The following is a 22,375-nucleotide window of genomic DNA, read 5'->3' as shown; positions in this document are numbered from 1 at the left end:
GTTATTACCTCGTTCTGACTAATTTGCCAGCGATTAGGATTTTCAGGTGGTGTGTTTAATCACTCTTGCTGCACCGAACATTCGATACTAATTAATTAGCCACTGTCACTTACCATTAGTGCGTTCGTCATTCAACGTACCTCCCTCGCGTTAGCGCGTTTTGGAAATTAGTTTCATAAACGAGTGAATTTTTAATCAAATAAGCGAGTTAATTCCTCTCGATGTCCAGATAGTTATTTTGCATCAAATTTCGCATACGCGCAATAGAACAATATTTAAAATATTCCACATTCTTTATTGGCCGATTGTTTTCTTCAATAATCAAAAAATCGCGTTTACTTTCGAAATCTCGTTCGTGACCACCTCGATGTCAGAGTGCTCAAGCTGCACTTTAATGAACACGTCATTACGAAAGGATATTAGCATATGGTAGCATAGAAAGCGTTCATTTCGAGTCGTGCGCTGTGAGCGCGCGCAAAGATTTAACCGATAAACCGACTTGAATAAACTTGGCGATGTGTGTCTTAATACGCGTGCGAAATGCTGATGCACTTTTAGTGCATCAGCCACAGGTGCCTTAACGACGCGTGAAAAAGCTTCCTCTTTCTCTGTATTTCTCTTCTTTATTTTTTCCTTCTTCTGTCTTTTCTTCTTTTTCTTTCTTCTCTCTCTCGCTCTCTCTCTCTCTCTCTCTGTTCCTCTCTCTCTCTGCTTTCTACGCAGATATTAAAATCAATACGGTATGCGTTTGACTGGTACACCGTATGCACCGCCATTACCGCATGCACCGGCCGCGTATGTACGATCCACCCTCTCTCCCTTCCTATACTCGCTCCCACAATCATCCCACGCCATACCCATCCTCCTCTGTAACCTTCCTCTCTTCCTCTTCCCCCTTTGCGGATGCACGCGAGAACTGCAGCTGCAGCTGTAGCGTCTTGCAGTCGACGTGGTTAACGGGGAAGAGATGAGACTGCTAACTGTTAAAGACGAGATGAAGGGCTTGAGGAATTTGACGTCAAGTCAAGAACAGCTTCGGAAAATGACGAAGGACTCGAGATAATAAATTGATCGGTGCACGTTTTTGAGATGTGCGCTTTCTTGTTTTGTGTGTGCTAAAACTTTCTGAAGTTTTGGATCTCTAGAATGTTTTTAACTTTGTATCTCTCTCTCTCTCTCTCTCTCTCTCTTTCACATTATTCTTGTAAAATAACAAAATTTTGTGCAAAAATACAATTTTCTTCCTTTTTTTTTAGAATTTGACTCTTACACATACAGAAGATTAAATTTTCAACTTCTTAGATAACGTCAAAAATCAAATTACTGTAGCTATGAGTATATCTTTACAGTTTTATATCTTTGAGAGCTTACAGAGAGAAATATTTGAACAGTTTGACTACATTCATTGTCCTTAGTCAGCCCGTAAGTAGATGTGAAGTATCAAGAGGAGACCGAGCAAAGGAACATAATTTCATACCAAGTTAATCAGACATTCAGAGAGTCTCCGGGGAAACACGCAATGTCAAGGAGGGTTGACGAGAGAGGGATATGGGAGAGGGATCGTAACCCGCGACATCAAATACTGGCCAAGACGTGCCGATGTCATGTAACAGCTGCTGCTAATCGCCTGTTTAACTAAGCTAATTAGCGGCTTAATTAGTTGAATTGTAACATTGATAATTTAGATTTAGATATGCGAGCATATGTTTTTTTTTATATTTTGCGATGACAGAAACTAGGAAGAGCACGGAGCTGTGCGCAGAGTTGTAATTAATTACGTTTCAAATCTATACTATTTTTTTTTAAGAACAAGCAAACTCTTTCTCACTTATGTTCCGCCACAGATTGATTAGATTTTAAACGACCACGTCATTGATTAATTACGGTTCTTTTCCAGTATCAGATAAAGCTTTTTAAAGTGTTGGCTATTTTATTTACTATCATTAATTAAACGAATCTTATTTAATTTTTCATGGTTACGATAACGCGTATTAATTATTACCGTGTTGTACATAAAAATTGTATAAGACATTCTAAATCGTGACAATTTTGTCTTTTTTTTATCATTATTCTTATCATTTTTTATTTTATTTGAGATCTTGAACTAATATTCTCGAAAAAATTTAATAATGATAAAATCACAAATCTCCTTAAGTTTTAAGTGGTTTGAAAGAGTGTTAATGATCTGAACTGTGTGGTGAGAGAGGTTGTTGAGGGTGTCATATAAGTTCATGATGTTGCGCTGGAGTGCAACGTTTACTTTCTCTCTCTCTTTTCCCTCTCTCCCTCTTCCTATTTCTCTCTTTCTCTTTCTCTCTTTCTCGACGCGCATTTCGCTGACACCTCGTAAAACTGTAAACACGTTGCCGGCATTGGTTTTATCGCACATTCGGCCGGGATTCACGAGCCGCCATTTAGCCGGAATATTATTTCGTCAGGCCGGGGCGAGCGGGCGAGTTGAAATTACTCGCGCGAGCACACGGCGCAATTAACGACGAGAATTTATGTCGAAGCGAGTACTTCGAGGCGAATCGTTTTACGGCTGTTAACACAAAGAATTGGGCAAAAGAGTAAACGATGTAACGTAAAACACACGAGGGTAACTTACACGTTACGCATATTTGCTTGTTTTATTCTCTACGTTGTTCTAATTAGAAAGAGACAGAGAGTGACAGAGAATCACAGAGTGACAGAGAATACGTCAGAGTGTTGTTTTTTTTTTTTTGCATAAATGTCGCTGTGAAAACAAAGCGATCTTAAAATATGTATTACTCAATCAAACATATTCCACCGCGGATATACATAAGTTTCTGGGAAAGTAAAGGTTTTTATTCCGCAGCTTTTTGTAGACAAGATTTTTTCTTCTTTTTATAGGAGCGAAACTCTTACGGCTGAGGGATCGATTTCACCGAATTGAGTGCGTGGATTGTGCATGTCCGAAGTCGGCCCGCGATTCGGTAAGTCGATTTATTACAAATTGCATTGTACTTTCTTGCATATATGTATACGCACGTATATAATATTATACATATATATATATATATATATATATGTATATATTTCTATCTGTTTTCCGCTGGGCAATAATTACGCGTACAACTGCAGCTTGCAATTAATCACGACACGATCGCATAATCTAATACAGAAATTGCACGTGCAACGTATCGCGGTAATATAGCGGCAATTGATTGCACGAAATAGAACACGCTCTAATTCGTATGTATGTACGTATGACTCGTACATGCAAAGTACGCGGGGTTGTAACGGTTGAATTCGTCAATACGGCGACTGTGTGCTGTAATTTTCCTGGAGTTATTATAATTTTTTTCAACTTGAGATAAAAAGACAGAATCATTTTTGTCATCGATCAAAATCGCGCGTTGCGGTATTGAAACGCGACAAATGGGAAAAACGAACAAATTGTTAAGTAAATTTATAATTTAGACGTGTTGTATTTGTTAGTTTGTTAACATTGACTTCAAAAACAGATGGAACTTTCAAGCTTGATTAACATTTCGCATTGCCGGGAACTTAATTCAGTCGCATGAAAAGATCTTTTTCTTCTCTTCCTTTTCTTCGACTTTTCTTTTGCGTAATGAAACGTCAATCGAGAGAAGCAAGCGTTATTAGTATAAAACGCGAGGAGAGTGGGCGAAGGAGAAAGGACAAGAGGAGGGTGGTTTTGCGTTGGTGCCTTGTTAACTCGTGATTGCTGCTCGTCAATTTTAATTATATGCTTTTAACGACGGCGCACAGAGGTTCTCAGAACGGTTTCTTGTGGAAAACTTTCGCAGAAGTGACACGGAGAACGGAGGGAGAGGTTGTTGCTCGTAGAACTCATTCAGAATTTGCGATTTTGCCGAATCGAACGTCAACGTCCGTCAAAAGATTAATTAGTCTTGGCTCAAACAAAATAACGACAGATCAAAATTAATAGTTGAATAACGCAATTGCAAGCATAATTGATGCGCTTAAATATTGTTGCTAGAAGATCGAAACGCATTATAAAATTTATTCGACTTACCGTTAGTCGACATACCGTTTAATTTTGGTTAATTATCATTTTAGCTTTTAGAGTTTGTTTATCATGTTGACGTTTAGTGAACGAAGTTTATTGAATAATCAATGCGTGACACGATTAACGATAACTGACAACATTAAGAGAACGTGCTTAAACGTTGATCAAATGATAATAAATAATGTCTAAGTGAAAAGAACGATCGGTAAATATATCGTTTTCTAATATCGTACATCATTTGCTTATTATAAATATGTCAACAAGCAAATAAATATTGTCTCGATTATAGAAAGTTTTTCGAGGTAACATCAATCTCGGTGTACGTGATATTAATTTTGTTTATTAATATCGACAGGTGTGTCTACTAATATATTATTCATTTCCGATATTAAATCAGCACATACTTTATAATGTTCCTTTAATTACTTTGAATTTCGGAGCAACGCTATGTTTGCACTTTTGGTCAAAACTCCGACTTTTTTTAGTTTTTTTTTTTTGACAACATTTTGACGCTCGTCAATCTCTTAGCGAGTAAACGATTTCGGCACAACCGTTCAGGATTACCGTGCGTGGAAACTTGATATTGCGCTTCCGGGGATGTTCCCACTCCCTTCTCTCGCCTTTCTCTGTCCACCTAGCATATGACGATTTGTCGCAGCCAAATGCAATTGTCCCCCTATTTCTTCGATAATTGCAAAATCGGCTGAAACTCCCTCAAACGGAATGATGAAGGTTTCACGGAAAAAAATTCGTTTGGACGATTTGTTGGTTATTTCGTTAGAAATACACAGAAAAGTAAAAAAAAAAAAAAAACAATAACTGAAATAAAAAAAAATAATTAACTATCTGCTCGGATTAACGCAATTTTAAACATGCGCGACATATTTACAGATTTGTTAGCTTAACGCAATTATAAAAAAAATAATAAATCTCGTTTTTTACATTTTATCACCTTTTATAGAGTTTTTGGTTATAAAAAGTTTTGTTTGAAAAATGTTTATATAATTTGGTCGTGTCATAAACCGCGACCGAAGCAGAGCAAATATTTTACCACACTACGGAGGAAAAAATCGCGCAAATATGGCTTTGAGTTTCAAATTGCATGACTACGTCCAATTTGCGTGAAAATATGCCGTATAAATTCGCGAAGCGCGTATCTAATTTGACGACGGCAAAAAAAAAAAATCCGCTCGCTAATGCACTCGTTAACACTCGCGCGATTTATTAGGAGCAAATGATCGATCGATCGGCGGCCGCCGCACCGTCGGCGAAACGCGCTCCAAACGGGCGCGAGCGCGGCGTTTTATCGATCGGCACCAGCGGGGGGAGATTTACGCGTACATGCCAGCCGTGCCTCCAACGAACATATGTCATGTTATTTACGAGCCGGGCATTACTCTCTGCCCGATTTACTATATTTTATGTTACGTGGATGGACTCGCGATTCTTTCGAGATCGGCCCGAACGCCAGTCACGTCGCCGAAAGTGCGTGCCCCGCGCTGCGGCGACCATCGTCCGCCAATACTTAGTTTAATTGCGGCGCGCCCCCTCTCCTCCAGTTCCCGCGAACTGTTGCTCGTAAAACCGATTTCAGACGAAGTTTATAACCCCCTACGGGAATTCCGCGTGAAAATTTATCTGTAATTATGTACATAAGTAGAACTGCAAACCTTTTCTCTAATCACAGACGAAGAAAGTTCTCTTTTCTCCGAATCTTGCGAAAGTTTCTACATTCTTAGAAAATTAAGCTCTTTGTGCGTTTTTGAAAAGAGTGAAAAGATTTTGATATATTTGAGATATTTACGGTTTTTGCTTTTGGAAGATATTTTTGGACGAGAGTTTGCCTCAATTTTACGGATCATTAAATGCGAAGTCTCACAGGTGCCGAATTTTGGCGCAAAGTTTCTCGAGTCTTTAATCTCGAGATCTACGAATGTTGAACTTCTCGGTTCACCTGTGAGGTTTCTCCTCGTGCTTTGAAAATACTTTTGAGGATCGAAAGTTATCTTACCTTGTGCGTTTCAAACGTTTTAAATTTGTGGGTTTTCGAGTTTTGTAATTTCCATTTTTCCAGTGGAATTCTGTGTAAAATCTACCATTTGGTTTCTGTTTCAAAATGCGTTTCGGATTGAGAAAAGAAATCTCTGGGAATCGAAGATTATCGAGTATGCGCCGCGGTAAAAGCAAGAAAAATAGATGCGTTCGGATTACCGATCGTGGCACCTCTTTTGTATGGGCGGCATTAAGGATCGCTCGATCATGATCTCGATACTTGGAAGTTGAAATGGGAATCTCGGGGTGCTTAATGGCAGCCATTTGGAGGTCAGCGTCGTAGCGAAAATTTATGTCCTCATATTTCGGGCGAGGGTGTCGCGTGGCGCGGCACCTTTCGGCAACGTCACCGGGCGCCTTTCAATCAGCTGACGCGCAATTCGGACGCTTGATCCCTTCGCATTTTTACCCGTTTCGAAAGGTATAATGCATCGCTCGATTTCCGTCGCGGCGAATAGCGCGAAGAGAACCCGTAAGACGATCCATTTTTCGAAACTCTCTCCGCCGTGACTCTTCTCGCGGGATCGCAAAGTGGCTTTGTACCATCTCTTAAATACTCGTAACTCGGCAAAAAGTAACAGAAATATCTATGATATTAAGTTGCGTCACTTTTTTAAAATACGAATAAATGTTAAGGCTTTCAAATTTATAGAAGCTTAGCTTTTCTTTGTCACACAGGATATATGTGTATGGTAGTTTTTCGCGAAACTACTTCTGTTTTGCTTTTGATGACAACGGCACCGATTCAACCGTTGTGATCCTTTCTCATTTTACGTCAAGTGAAATCCGTAGGGATTTACGAATCTCTGAAACTGCGAGTTCTTTGGTATTCCAGCCGGATGCATTTTCACAGGGTATAAAGTGCCCGACAACTTGCTCCTAACAACAGTTCACCCTGCCTGCGACAAGAACGGTTGTACAGCCGTTTGAAGTCACGTTACACTAAATAACGCTCGGATTGCAAACTAAATAAAAGTATTTTTTGAAATGGCGGATAAATCGAACGGCTCTACTACTTAAAAGCGCGCGAAAGTTTGGCGCTCTGTGAGAACGCGATTAAAAAGCGATTTCCAATGAAAGGCGGGTCGGGGAGAGGGTGCATGAGAGAGAGAGAAAGAGAGAGAGAGAGAGAGAGAGAGAAAGAGAGAAAAAGGATGGCGGGGGGAGGGGGAGGGCAAGCGAACGACACTGTGCGGCGGTGTTTTTATTTCACGGGAAATTTAACTTTAGGACTGGCGAGTCGCAGAGAAATTGCGATGGACAGGGCGAGTTCGGTATTGGATTACGACGGAATGATTGCGCTCTTAATTAAAAGGGGTGGGCACAGGGAAAGGGGAGCGTTGTGCCTCGACTCTGTTCGTGTTTCCGTTAAAGGGATTAACTTACTAAATCAGAGTTATGGTCTCATTGTCAGTCGTGATCATAAAGCCGATAGATGCTAACGCAAGTTTCCTCGGATTTGTCTTCGATTCAACTTTTCTGGATCTGATTGATCACCTCCCGATTTAATTCCCGATATTTGATTATACCGCTGCTTTTAACCGTTGTCTGTGCTCACGGTTACTTAATACATTGGCAATTAGATTAAACCCTTTCACGTTTCTTAACTATGTTAAATCAATTTGTCTGATACTTGGAATACATTTGTAATTATCGCAATTTTAACATTTGATTGATATTCATCGAATTTTTAATGGTTTTTATATCCGGAGCGTCTACGTAGCCCTTGCTGGTTGAATATCGCGCGCGCGGGTTATGGTTTTATTAATGTTCTTATTTATATTCATCCCCCGCGAGGCGCACGGCTTATATAACGTGCAATGATGGAACGCGCCCTTCTTCATCCTCATCCTAATGAAAAGCGTATGAGTCGCGCCCTGTAACTTGCAGCGTCGCGTCGTGACTCATCCTCTTCAGAAACGATCTGCTAATCTCATAAGTACTTCATGTGACGAAGAACTGAATATACAGTAATTAATTTTCACGATGCATAACGTCGCGATATGTTATACATTTACTTTTTCTCTCTTCCCGCGCGCACATTTGTAAAATATATAAACATGTCTTGTTAAATATACACATGTCGCAGTTTGTCCTCTCGACGAAAACGTGTTTGCCTTGCAACTTCATACCCTCGTTGTGTTTAATTAACTATTAAATTAAATTTTCATATGAGAAAGTAAAATTTTCCCCTTAAAATTAACTCGAAACCTGAAAAGAAAAAAAAAAGAGAAATCGAGTCAAAAAATAATACAAAGAAAATAAAATCTTCTTACCTATTTACACTCTTGCAAAGCTGTACACGTTGATGCTGTGTGCGGGTTTACAACTTGGAAACTTTTCATGCTTCAACAGTGAAACAATCAAGATCCTCTTTTTAGATTGGCCTCTGGAGAATATTATTGAAAAAAATATGGTTGCGCAGAGACATCTTGTGTACGAGTGCATTTTCCTTGTAAATTCTATTTTAGTCTCCTTCTATTTTAGTCTTATTGAGTATTAAACAGCAGAAATTGGAAACCCGCGCAAAAATATCTTGTCAATTGCGAATTTGTGTGTATCGTTACGAATTAACGTCAAAACAGTTAGATATGCGCTAAAAATATAAGTCGTATATATGTATAATCAGATGTTTTTAAATCTATTTTAATTTATTTAAAATTATTTATAATTTCGGAAAACAGTACTCGATAATGAAGTTTTTACTAAATTATTCATTAATTGAGTGACTGAACACGTTGCAACTGTACTTTTTTTCATCGAGCTTTTCGCATACATCATTATGTTAAAATGTTCTAAAAGTATGGCGACGTAAAGGACGAAAAGGGTTGGAGAGATAACACAGGCGTGCAAAAAAATGCAAATTTCTGGCAGCAGAAAATTACGCGACGGCGAAAGAGTAGGAAGAAAAAATCTCACGCGTATAATTTAGGTGAATCTTGTTTAAACCTTACTTCCGTCCTGTGTTTCACCCGTTTCCGTTAGTCGAGCGGAATTCCCCTTGGGATGCGATTGAGCTGGCCGAGAGGGCAGATCGATTGAAGTCTTGATTCGAGAATCCAATCGGTACAAATAAACGAGAAATTGACCCTTTATCACATTGTGTGTGCTCGCAGAGAACAAGACTATTTTTTCTGTTTTAGAATGTGAAAAACATTTCTTTACGATTCGATATTTACACTGAAATTTACACATTTCTTTTCGTCAGATCAAATAACAGATTTATTTATTAGGCTTTAAATTAAATGTAGCACATGTCACTATTTTTTGTTTCTACTTAAGATATTTGTGATTTTGTTTTTTTAGTTGAAATGATGACTCATCAAGAAGAATTAAGGACACTTCACACAACTGTATTTTTTATTCCATACATATCATTATCTTTCTTTCTTTCTTTCTTTTTTTCTTTCTTTCTTTCTTTCTCTCTCTCTCTTTATCTATCTCTTTCTTTCTCTCTCTCTCTCTATATATATTTTGCTATTTATTTATAGGAGCTGTAAGTATGTCCGAGTTTCTTAGAATATTCCGTTCGCGTTTTGTTGTAAATATTTAATAATAATATATATCGACGAAAGGGCAAAAAAATCTCAGACACTTATGATTCGTAAAATTCGCGAATACTTTTCTTCGTGAGTAAATAATTCCGTATCGGCTGCGGCGGCCGCCATGTAAACTTTATCTTTCTCCCTCGGCGGCCATGTTGTCGGACACGTAAAATCCGTTGCTTTGTGTTTCCTCGCTACGCTCGGATTTCCGCAGAAAATAAGGAAACGAAATTCACATTGCTTGTTGACTTTATATTTTCTGATAAAGCGTGTCGCGACGGATAACGCTCTTGTAATGACAATCTTTTCAGAGTGATGTTTATTAGTAATAATTTTATAATTAAAAACTGCTGAAATGGAAAAAAATAACTCTTCAGAAATTACTTGAAATTTGTTCGAGAAAGATACGATAAATATTTTAACGTGTTTGTATGTGGAGAAACAAAACAAGTAGATGCGACAATAATTTAAAATATTAAAAGAATGAAGTTTTTCACTGAAAAATTAATATTACATTGTTTGTTTGCGACGAGAGTAGTTAATAATGAGACGCGACTCGAGATAGAGTAACACTGACTTAATAAAAATGACTATTTCAGAAAGTGCTTGAAATTTGTTCGAAAAAGATACGATAAATATTTTAACGTGTTTGTATGTGGAGAAAAAAACAAGTAGATATGACGACGGTGTAAAACATTAAAAGACTGAAGTTTCTCACTGAAAAATTAATATTAATTTGTTTGTGACAAGTAGTTAATAATAAGACGCAATTCGAAATAAACGTTATACCGACTTAATAAGAATTAGTTTAATAAGAACCAGTGTAAATTAACTGATAAAAACATAAAAGAGATTGAATTTGATAAAATTGCATCGCGAAGCTTTTGCAAAGTTGATTTGTTTGCAACTTTTCGCGCGATCGACGTTAACGGCGTTTGAACAAACAACAAAGTGCGCGCGGGTTGTAACAAGGCCGGAACTTTCGGAGTTAATATGACGCGCCGCTAATTTGTTAACAACAAACGGGGCAATGCGTAATAGACTTTCCCTTGTTATTTGCCAGACGAGTAAAGCTGTTGCTTGTAATTAACTTTAATTAATTTTATTTAGCTTGTTCAACTAATTTTAAGTAACTATACATGCAACTGTTTGCGAACGTAATTTGCAATATTTGGAAAAGCGGTTAAAATCAAGCCAATCGTAACCGCGTTTCATCGATTATATCCAATCGAAATACTAGATTAAGTCTACATAAATTGTGCTCATTAAGATCTATTTATATTTTAGTCGCGTGGTATATATTTTTTTTTAATTAACATGTTCATCAGAAACTTTCTCGCGACATTTGACCAAATATGATTTACAATTTGGTATTTTTGTTATCGCTTCTCTTCGAATTACGCGTAATACATTCCTGTTTTGCTGCTATTATCTTCGCGATTGCAGTTTTAAGTCATATAAAGAGAGGTAGTGCATATTATATTGCGTGATCATACATTTGCCGCGATAAGTCTCTTTTCAACAATAGGAACGTTATTACGGAGATAATTACGAGAAATAATGGCAGTGCATTCGTGGTACATTTATTAGATTAAGATCTGACCTCCACAGCCGCGTCCAAGAAATTATTGCAGGGATCAAGCTACTAGATTATTAAGCGAACAGTTTCGGCCGGGTACTCGGTATATAACTTTATGCCGCACATAACATTCTTCAAATGTTCGCAACTCCATTGTTGTTAGAAACAAAAAGCACGTCCGTCGATAAAAAATCGCAGATGTATTTTAACTAATACAACCTGATAAATTAGATGTGTGTGTGTATATGTATATATAAATATATATAATATATATGTACAATACATATATATTGAAATATTTACGCATTCATATCGAATATATTAAAATTATGGCGATTACAATTGTTGATGATGATGCATTAATCACGCATTACATTATGTTATTACCTTTTCCTACTTTATTATTTATAATTAGCTGTCAGTGTTGTTACCAATAATACATATTCGATATTAGTTTTTTAATGCGTATTAAATTAGTATCTACATGAATAATTATTACGTATTCATTTTCGTCATTGCTGATTAATAATTAACATGTAACAATACATACACATAATCAACGATTAACATGTACAATTATATGATGTACATATACAAAGATTATCTATAAAAAAAACGATACCCGCGGTTATCTTTCACGTGATATTTGTAAAATATACGTGAAAATCTCTCTTTAGGCCTAAGTCCGAGATCTCTCTCTCTCTCTCTCTCTCTCTCTCTCTCTCTCTCTCTCTCTCTCTCTCTCTCTCTTTCGTTGACTGAGTTACGAAGATAATCGCATCCGATAAGCTCGCAGCTTCCGGAAGTTGAAATTATCGCGCGACAATTTGGCACCCAGTGAGAAAATTAGAAGGAAAAGTGCACTTTTCCCCCCGAAATTCCATTATTCTCGCCGTGGATTAAAACTTTATCGCTTACGCGCGAACTTCCATTCGCGCTTGCACTCGCTCTTCAAGAATTTTTAATCAGCGCTTTAGTTGCGTACCTGATCGACTTCGGTCTATATCATCAAATAGATTCGATAGAATCTCAGATGCAGATAACTTTTTATTAGGCGATTTATTTTGAGAGACATTATTCAAAAAGTGTAGAGCGATAGTTTTTTTGCGACATATGTAACTCTTAGTGGTAATTTACATTTGACATATTTTTATTGCGCGCGCGATAAAATCGGTTTTTGATTGCGAGAGAAAAACCAAGACATTTATTTGAAAAAACAATGCTATCTATACGTGAACGTACGGAAAATTGACACGCACACATGCATACGTACAGAAAAATACGTATGTGCGTGCGAGAAAAGTTTTCTTTATTTAAATGTCACATTTGCAATTTAGATCGGAGTAACATTATCTTACGTAAGCAAGCAGGTAGTGTCTGTTCAAGATACGATGATTTATATCCTATTGAAAGGATCGTGTGTATCGGGAAAACATATGCAAATCGCATTTGAACTTCGCAGTGTTCTGTTTTCATCGTGTTTTCCCGACAGTTTACCGTAGCGCGGAAAGGATTAAAAACGGAGTATCCGGGTGTGATTTGTTATTCTGTTTCGCCGTCGCCTTTCTTTCGTGTATTTTGGCGTTACGTCGCGAAAATGCAAATATTGTTGCGTCATGGAAATCTAAACGTTATTCTCTTTGAAAAGAACGAGCCACTCGCCAAGGATTAGCCGGTCGGAAAGAGGAAGATAAATGTAAGATTTGCATGTGATGCTTCGGGAACGTTCATTACGTGACAGCGTTATATACAGGGTGGGATCGTGGAAAAGATAGTACTAATAGTGCAAAATATGTTTTTCAATTGTTATTATTATTGCGCCGTGTTTTACAGCAGATTACACGTATCGTGACTTGTTTATCTGATAAAAATGTGAATGAAAGATAATAAAATATCTAGAAGATAAAATTTATATTAGAATTTAAAATATCGCGATAAAGAGAGAGAGAGAGAGAATTTATATTACGTGTAAAATATATAAATTATCTACACAATTGCGACATAATATTTTGTTACTATATTTGTCCAAGAATTAATTAATCCGCGTATTCGATTTTTTCTCGGTAGTTTTGATCGGCGTTCAAGGATCCGCGAATGAGCTAGCGGTTTGATCTACAAATGAAGGTTCTTCTTATCGTGTCGGCCAGATATATCGGCTTCCGGTTCGCGTTACGTGCGATCCGAGACCTCATATAGTAGGCGTGTCGCGTAATTAAGCCGCTAGAGATTTGCATACGATCCGCCTTGTAAACGCGCGTGAAGAAGAACCATCCCACCTCTCTCTAGTCGAGCGAGCGAGTGGAAGGATTACCTTCGAGGCTTGCCCTCTGGTCTGGCGAGAGCGTTCTGACGCAAATAGATACTGCTTTTTGCATGCGTCTTATCCAAACGCGATCTAAGACGTCCGTGTCTGAATTGCAAATAACCGAAATTGAAGAAATCCGTTTCATCATTCGCAATGGAAAATCGTGGTACAATTGCGCGGATCAGAGTTCTCGATTAAATAATACAAACCACCGTTTAATTCTCTTAATATTACGGACAAAATTTAGACGTGTCGCGTCGTTTAATACCCGGGAAAAGTCTCTTCGTTTTTATTTGTCTCCGTTTAACGAGTATGTAATTGAGAATGTTTTGCGACCTGAGACGTTTCTGTTCGCGCTGCTGTAAAAATAAATACAATAGTAACGAGAATCATCGATGTGCGATTGCTATGTATATACGTGTTGCATTTAATATTTTGCGGGTAACTTGATAGCTCGGTGCGCCAGCGCTTGCAATCTCGCGGTTCGATTAAAATAAACGCGTAAGCTTTTTATCAAAAAGCGCGGATGTATATCGCGCGTATTCTCGTTTTTCTCACTTTGCACAATTCCGCGTTGCATTATACGCTTGCTTTATTATGACGAACGAAAACATCCGCGCGTTTACAAAATCAAAGCCGCATATCGAAGCGAAAATTGCCCAACTCAAACAGAACCTTTTTCACTTACGTTACTAATGTGTAACAAAAAAAAAAGTTTTGATAAATGGCAAAAATAAAGTAAGCAGAAAAGGCGAGAGATAAAAAGGAAGGGAAATAAAAGCGTTTATTTTGTATTGAAAAAAAGTCAATTTATAAAACGCTGACATGGATCTTTTAACCAATAAGCTCCACTAAAAAGATATAACACCGTATAACTAAAATATGGACTTCAAAAAATTTATATGGCATGCGCTATAAATTATACAATGGTGATTATGTCATTTACGTAATGTAATCAATATTTAAATGGAAAAGCGTATATCGAGAATCGTCAATGTGTACATCGCGATGCCGCATCGCCGCGAGTTCTTCTTTGCGTTTCGTCTTCATCGACTAAAGTGCACCGTACTTTATTTTATCCGACGCCGTATACCGTCGACTTACGAACATGTAACGCAAGACAAGCCTCCCCAACCCTCACTAAAAATGCGCCATAAAGCCGCGTAAAAACTCACTTCGTAGCGGCATCGATACGCCAAGTGCATCACGATGAAAATGCACTCGTGTGATATAAGTGCCTTGTGCGCAATGCGTTCACCAGTTTTTTAATAACGCGCGCGAAAGAGATAGAGAGAGAGAGAGTAATCGACGAAAGTCAGCATAGTAATCAAACTATGGACTGGCATATTATGAGACACATATAAAAGTTGAATTTCACAAAGAAAGTTTAAAATTTATGTTTTATCCGACTACGTTCTACTGTTCGCTATTTTCTTTTTTCTTCTTTGCAAGTAGAAATAGGATTTTTATTCAAAATATTCTATTCAATGTCTTGTAGATTTACAGATATTTATAAAAACCATTTAAAACCTGGACTTTTACTTCGTAATATTGTGTTACATCTCTCTTTCTCTCTTTTTTTCTCTCTCATGAAATTGTTTTTTCCGCCGCAATAGAAAAGTTATGTTTTTTAGGTTTGCGTGTGAGCTCGTACAGTTGCGCAGTATATCAAATTTTTCGAATTTATAGGTTGTCGAACTGCTCTTGTCAATATCATTTGCCCTCGACTACAAATTCTTCGGTAAATGTAAACCATCATTTTTTTCTTGGCAAAAATAGTTTATTGGATCGCGATATGCAGTTGCAAATTGTTTCAACAAGCTATTCTATCAGACATGTAAAGAAATTCGATGCGATTGAAAAAAAAACCGACACACTTATCCTGTTAAAAATAAAATTAATATTAATATTTCGCGAGAATCGTTTTTATACATATATTTATACGTAGTTAAATTGATTGTGTTTTGCTTCTTTGTTTCAGATAACGGTAAGCGAGCAATGTTGGCGGCGCGCGACGCAATTAATCGAAACCATTCCGCGAGAACGGGCGACTCCGAGGTAAAATTAGCTCAAAATTTAGCTTGTGCATAAGCAAGAAGTGCGCGTAAGTGCCAAGAGTATGTTTAATGTCTGAGTAATGGACGCTTTTACGAGTTCTTAATGCGTCAAAGTGCGTGCACGATACGGAACGGGACGTCCGGAATTTTATTTATCCTCTCGGATCGTCCGCGCGTCAAGTTTAATTACTCTTCTTACATAGTAATTTTTATCCTATTATTTTTCTTGCTCTATTTTTATTTTCAGTATTTAACGGGGAATTTTAATTAATATGCCATCTTTCAAACACACGCGCACGCGCGCACGCACGCACGCACACACGCACACTTTTTAGTTCCGCCGCTTAACAGTCGGCATTTTAATTGTTATTTTGCTCATTATGTACTCTTGACACTCATTGTGAACATTTAAAACGGATTTTGCGCACATGCACACTTTAACCCCGGTCTTTGTTTTTTATCTTACTCTCTCTTAATTTTACCGCGTGTATATTTGTAACAATACTCAAACGATATTCGAGACCCTAATTTTGACACATTACGTGAAAACGGACTAATTAACAAGAGTTGCGCGCGATATTCTCTTATTCTTTGTTATATTGTCTCATCACTTATTATATATCGTATGACCTTATGTCGGAAAGGTGTAATCATAGTAACGTAATCAGTATTCTCAAGTACAAGTAGATATAGAACGAAAAGACTTACTTTGAACATGACTTTGGTTCCGACTTACGGACTACAGTATAGGTTGTCGGGGAGTTAATTTAAAGTCAGTGCTTATTACGTACTTCGCTGTAATTAACTTGTCTAATTATACGACGAAATCCTTCAGTTTCCGTGGCAGCATGAAGTTCAGCGCATGTCGCCGTTAAGGATCTGCTTCGCGAATCTTATTTTGCATTTCGTCAAAGCGGAGCTGCTACTTTTGCGTCGTTTGCCAGTTTTATGCCGTTCATATATACATACACACACACATATATATATATATATATATATATATATATATATATATACACACACACATACACACACGCTCTCGTATAGCAGTAGGATATACAAAAACTGCGTAATTGCTTTACATCAGGTCGCTAGGTAATTAAAGATTTGAGGTATTATTAAATTAAATATTAAATAATTTCCCATTATTGCGATTTGATGTCTAAAATCACCATAACCCGTTAAGCTTCTTCATAACTGTTAAACGAATCCGAGACGATCGGGTTTTGTTGGATAACGACTTTCCGGTAAATTAGAATCAATAAACTATCGGTATATAGCGCTTCTGGAATCCGCTAACGATCTTTTTGCCGGCGCGAAGTGTCCGTCGCAAAAACGCGATCGCCACCGCGTCGCATTGAAAGTTTAATTATGCGAACGCAATGAAAAATCGGGGATAACTACGAGACGAGGTCATCCAGGTGCTTAGCGACGCAGTTAACGCTTAATGTTACGGTAAGACATCGATTCTAATTGGTCTTTTTACATATTCATGTAATTGCATCTCAACTTCTTATCGGTGTAGCTTGTTTTCTCTTCGTTATGTCGTGATAAAAAAAAAAAATTTTTTCTTCGCGAAAATATTTTCTCAGATCAAAGCAGAAGAACAGAATTTATTCGAATGATTCGAATCAATTCCGTTCGAATTGAATTTAAATAATTGAGTATAAGTAGTTGTTTACTATACAGATTGGTTTTTTTTAAATTGTTTCTTTATAGAAAAAAAAGATCGAAGCGTGTGAATGTAGACTAATTCACGAAGCTCTTGAACGCTTCTATTATATACGCTTCGGGTGCGATGTTTATTTTAAAACACATCCTCCCTCTCCCCTCGTTTCATCTCTCGCATCCTCGCGCGAGATATTCCGCGCTTAATTTCCCTTCACAAAATTCGAAAACTTCTCGAAATCCACTCGTGCGCGCGTTCGAAATGGAGTGTGAAAGGCTCGCGCGGAGCCGTCTCTCCTCGAACTTAAATCAACATCATCAGACACGGCTAGATCGATGTAATTGCTGGTGCTGCGATTTAATGGTCCACTCTTCGACCTGCAACCCTCCTCGCTTCTACCTCTCGCACCCTTCTGGTCTCTTTCTCCTTTCGGTTCCCTTCTTCGTTTCCGCTTTCACTCGATAAAACCTGCTTTGCAGCTCGCAACGCCGGCCAGCCGGCGCTTCCTCACGAAAATTGAGAGTGCAATTTGTAAGCTGCTTCACTCCGCCCTCCTCCCCGCATTTCTTCTACCCTTTCTCTTCTTCTTCCTTCTCCTCCCCTTCCCTCGCACTCCCCCCCCCCCGATATTAACCCCGATCGATGCAACCGGGCCACCCTCTCGCTGTTTTCCCTCGGCGCGTTGCGATGTTTCGCGTTCAGATAATGACGGCATACCGTCTTCGTATAAAGATTTCGTGCGGAAAGAGGCGGAAGTTCACGGATTTGTGAAATTTTTAACCAAGCGTTTTAGATTACACTGGGTTGTTTCGTGGGCCGTGCCAGGCGAGAATCTTTCGGGCTCTTATCGCGAGTGATGATTTATATATTCTTACCGATCGGACTGACGATAAATTGCTTGTTATTTACGTGTACGACAACGCGTAATCATAATTAATATTTTATCATTATTAACAGCAATATAGAACACAATTTAAAATCTAAATTTAAATTTACAATTAATTGCGATGTATGTTTTTGTTATTATTGTGAATTTTAATATTAATTACATGCACATGCGCATGTTAAGAATCACACAGCTTTTGCAATACACGTTTTGTGCGGAGACGGGAACAATATTATTGATAAAATTAGTATAATTCGCTAAAAGTCAGAGAAAGTCCCCTGGCACTCTGTTGTGCGCGTAATTAATTTCAATATTCGTTAAAATATCAATCGCTTCTCTCTTGAACATTATGCGAAATAATAATTATCTGTAAAGTTGCATGATAAATATTAAACAATATTCAATCTGCATTTGAGTTATTGGTGCGTATGTTGTGCAACAAATTCTGTGATTTTGTAGAAAATCTCTTTGTAACATGTATTTGCAACAAGCGACAATTAATCCGGAAACTTCTCGAGTAGTTTCGCGCATTTTCGAGCGGACATCGACGACGCTCGATATATATTTCGAGCACATTCAATTGAGCGCGAGTGAACATGCAGAAATTGACGATGGTTGTACACCATTTTCCTCTTCCCTCTCTCAGAGTTTTCTCACCCATACAAAATCGTTGGTTCAGTTGGTATGCATTTTTTTTTTTTTTTTTTTTTTTAATAATTTTATTGACGGGCATTTCCGATTTTTGTAGATATTTATTCGCGTGCGGTGCCAATGTATGTGTGGCCAATACCTGGCGAATCTTTATCCGAATTTTTACATTGATGCAAAAAGAGAGCGCGCGAATATGACGGATATCTGCGTAAAAATTCAAACAACTCATATCGCTTTTCCTGGGAACAATCGGGATTATATCGAGGAGATTCTCAATTGATTGCTGCGCTTCCGTAGTTAGCGCGATACTTGATAAACAATTGAGCGAGCACTGCGCAAAAATCGGGCAACACCTGTTATGAGTAGAGAACCGAAATAAACGAGCGAGACAAATACATACTCTTAAAAAAAAAATGTATATATATATATATATAACAAAGCACGCGAGTTACACAAAGAAAACTAGCGGCGTGTTATTTTATACGTAAAAACGAGTGTATGCTATGTTTGTTGTGGGACTCTAAATATTTTTGCTAGTTTATTAAGTCATTTTACAACTGCGTTTGAACTAATTACTGTAACTTTTTCCAAATCGACTTTAATTATATTATTTCACCTGTCTCGTTGTTATTTATAATCATTTAACTATTATATCATACTTACGCAATAATTATGCTTTTAATTACTAAAATTTAGTCATCATTATTAATTACCGCCTAACTAAGTTCTCGTCGTTAGTTCTCATTAATCTGTTAAATTCGAATATTTTGCATTCATCATTGTTAAACTGTTACATGATAATCAGCTCAAATCGCTATGTACTTTCGCGTCTTTGTTCACTTTGCCAGCTCGTCAGATGGACTTTCGTTTCGCGGAAATATCGACGCGATTTCGATAACTTATGACCGCTGCTAGTTCCAGTGCCGCCACTTCTATGGTGATTGCCTTTTGTTACGGTTGAATGGCGCCCGCAACCCCCACGGGCTTCTCCCCGTCTGTAAGCCGGGAGGGTGAGTGACAGGAACAGAGGGTGGGTCTTTCTCTCCCTTGTCCGCAGGGACAACTCGTTCCTTCGGGCGAAACTGACCGCGTCTGAGCAGCCGGTTGCGACTTGCGATACATCAAGCCGAAATCACGCCAAAACCGTCGGTTTTTGTCCGATCCGATGGTTCTCAAATCGCGAACTTGCGAGGGGAGCAAAGCTCGCGGCTCTCGCTTAGTCGCCGCGGCGAAATTAGATCGTAACGTTATTAACGGACTGCAAATTTATTATGACATTTGGAAAAGTGTTCTTCGACATTTATAACGGAAATTCGTTTAGATTTCTAACTTTAGATTAAAATGTTAATTGGAACGTTATTAAATGTGTTTATTAAATATTAACACGGAGGCTGACAGGGTTAATTGATAAAAAGGTTAATTGGTAAAAAAATATATATCTAGGTTATTCAGAGAAAGAATAAATGTAATTGACTGAAAGAAACTATCTATAATTCCGTGAATGTGTGCGTGAAACATTTCTCTGTGTTTATATAAATGGCTTTCATCTTCGAGGTATATGGAGGAACATGTACCCCGAAGTTTCGCTCAACTTTCCCGGTTTACATCTTGTACAAGACGCATTTAAATTATGCGTCCATTTATTAATGAAGGAGAACGCGAAAAGAAAGTTTGCGGCACGTTTTGCAAGTTTACTCCTCTATGCGGGGCGTAGTGGCATGCGAAAAAACTCATTTATTTCAATGTATACCGCAAGGAGTCTGTGTGGTTTCTCGCTTCTGAAGTTATAATCTAATAGAACTCCCACGTTTCGCTCAATTCAGAGAATTTCAAGTTGTTTAATTTTTCTAATCGGATTTTGGTGATCTGATAATGAGTACTGAAACACACTATTTATTATTATATGTTATTATCTCAACAATTTCTAATCCCGAGTCCGAGTTTGTACAAAGCGAAACGTTTTGCAGTTACTCTTGTTTGTTACTCTCATTTCGTGGATTGATTTTCAAGTTTCACGCGACTATTCTAGGATAGATTCTAGCGAAGGTTTTTATTATTAATTCATGAGAAAGAGAGAGAAATTATCAAATATGAGAATCGAACATCTAGCAAACATCTCGTGGATAAAGTCAATGAAATCGCGAATATATTTAGAATTTATATTAATTAGCCTCAACATATTACGCGGATATACGCGTAATATGTAGTAAAAACAAACTTTAATCAATAATGAGAGAGAGACGTACTTATTTTCATCGCGAAATTACGTTCGCGATCGTGCAATTTCGAAGTTTATTTTTTCACTTAGCGAAATACTGCACCGAATACTATATTTTCGTAGATTTCGTTATTAAGCATCTCGGATTAAAATTCTATTAAAGGAAAGTGTGTCCACTCTTGAAATTAAATGAGAATAGAATTTCATTATTTATTTCTGTTTCCGAAGCTTAATTCAAAAGCCTTTCTCATTTTACCTGATCTGTAATTGATGAACTAATGGCGCTCCGATATTTTCAACCAAGAAAAAATCAACTTCAGATCGATTATAAAAAGTTCGCAATTTAATTTAGAATTATTTTTCTGTGTAGTTTTTGTAAATGTATGCTTTTAAAAGGCGTGCAATATAAGAGCGCATTAAATTGGTATGTGACTAAATATGTACGTAAATAACCCACGTAGATCCAATCACGGATTCACACACACGGATAGATCCATCGATTTTGAGATTTAGGTCAGAAGTTTTTTTCTGTGCGTCAAATCGCATAAAGAAAGTAGAGCATAATTTTATTATTCCGAATTTAGTTTTTATCCAAAGATATAACAAAGCACGGGCTAATTTCGCGTCTCTCAAGAGAACACTGAAGCCGCCTGCGATATTGAACGCGTGATTATAGTTTCGAGCTGTTTTTTGTATTGCTCGGATCTAAAAACGTCTTTACAGAATAAAATATATAATAGCGAGAGAGAAATATGGCTGACAAGCAAATCTATTGAAAGTGTAATAATCTTTTTGCGAAATTATTATTATCACTTTTAAATTCGTACTAGATATAAAATATTAGAATTAATACACGAGATTGATCGAATCAGCCATGTAAAATGAATACTCAAGAATATATAAGACTATCAGAATATAATTTTAACGTGTAGTGTCAGTGAACACAACCTGTCACCGCGATGACAGCTAGCATATACGTCTTACAAATCATATAATACACTTAGATGTGATGTGTAATTGTTGTGAATGTCACAACAATTAGAGAGATGTCAGAAATACCGCGAGAAAATCAAAATTAAAAAATAGTGAGAGGGAGGAGTGGCAAAACAAACGTGTTTTTAAAACTATAATAAAGTCACGTGACAGTAAGGAGAGAAAAACAATACGTGACTAAAGTCACGTGACTGTACTTTAATCACGTGTCATTAAAAACATGACTAAAGTACAGTCACGTGACTTTAGTCACGTGTTGCTTTCTTCTCCTTACTGTAACGTGACTTTATTATAGTTTTAAAGACACGCGCAACGAAGTCGCGCTCGAGCGGTGAGAGGCAGTACCGTGCCTCTTGATTCTTACGACATGAATCGAAAAACACATCCGAGAAACTTTCAATC

General features: G+C 37.5%; 1 protein-coding gene across 2 annotated transcripts in view; it reads left to right on the top strand.

Moving 5' to 3' along the window:
- The window catches only part of LOC109853654, a 142,961-nt gene that overhangs the window by 26,400 nt on the left and 94,186 nt on the right, over positions 1–22,375 (top strand). Inside the window, exons 2-3 of one of the 2 annotated variants that reach the window (XM_020425964.1) lie at positions 2,875–2,957; positions 15,481–15,486. The gene's annotated coding sequence lies outside the window, so the exon portion shown is untranslated. The remainder of the gene's footprint in view (positions 1–2,874; positions 2,958–15,480; positions 15,487–22,375) is intronic. The other variant, XM_020425965.1, reaches the window with a different exon arrangement.

The sequence above is a fragment of the Pseudomyrmex gracilis genome, unplaced genomic scaffold (genome assembly GCF_002006095.1).
Source record: "Pseudomyrmex gracilis isolate BER0280 unplaced genomic scaffold, ASM200609v1 scaffold_52, whole genome shotgun sequence".
Taxonomy (NCBI): Eukaryota; Metazoa; Arthropoda; class Insecta; order Hymenoptera; family Formicidae; genus Pseudomyrmex; species Pseudomyrmex gracilis.
The sequence above is the reverse complement of the archived record's forward strand: the minus strand, read 5'-3'. Positions and strand labels throughout refer to the sequence as shown.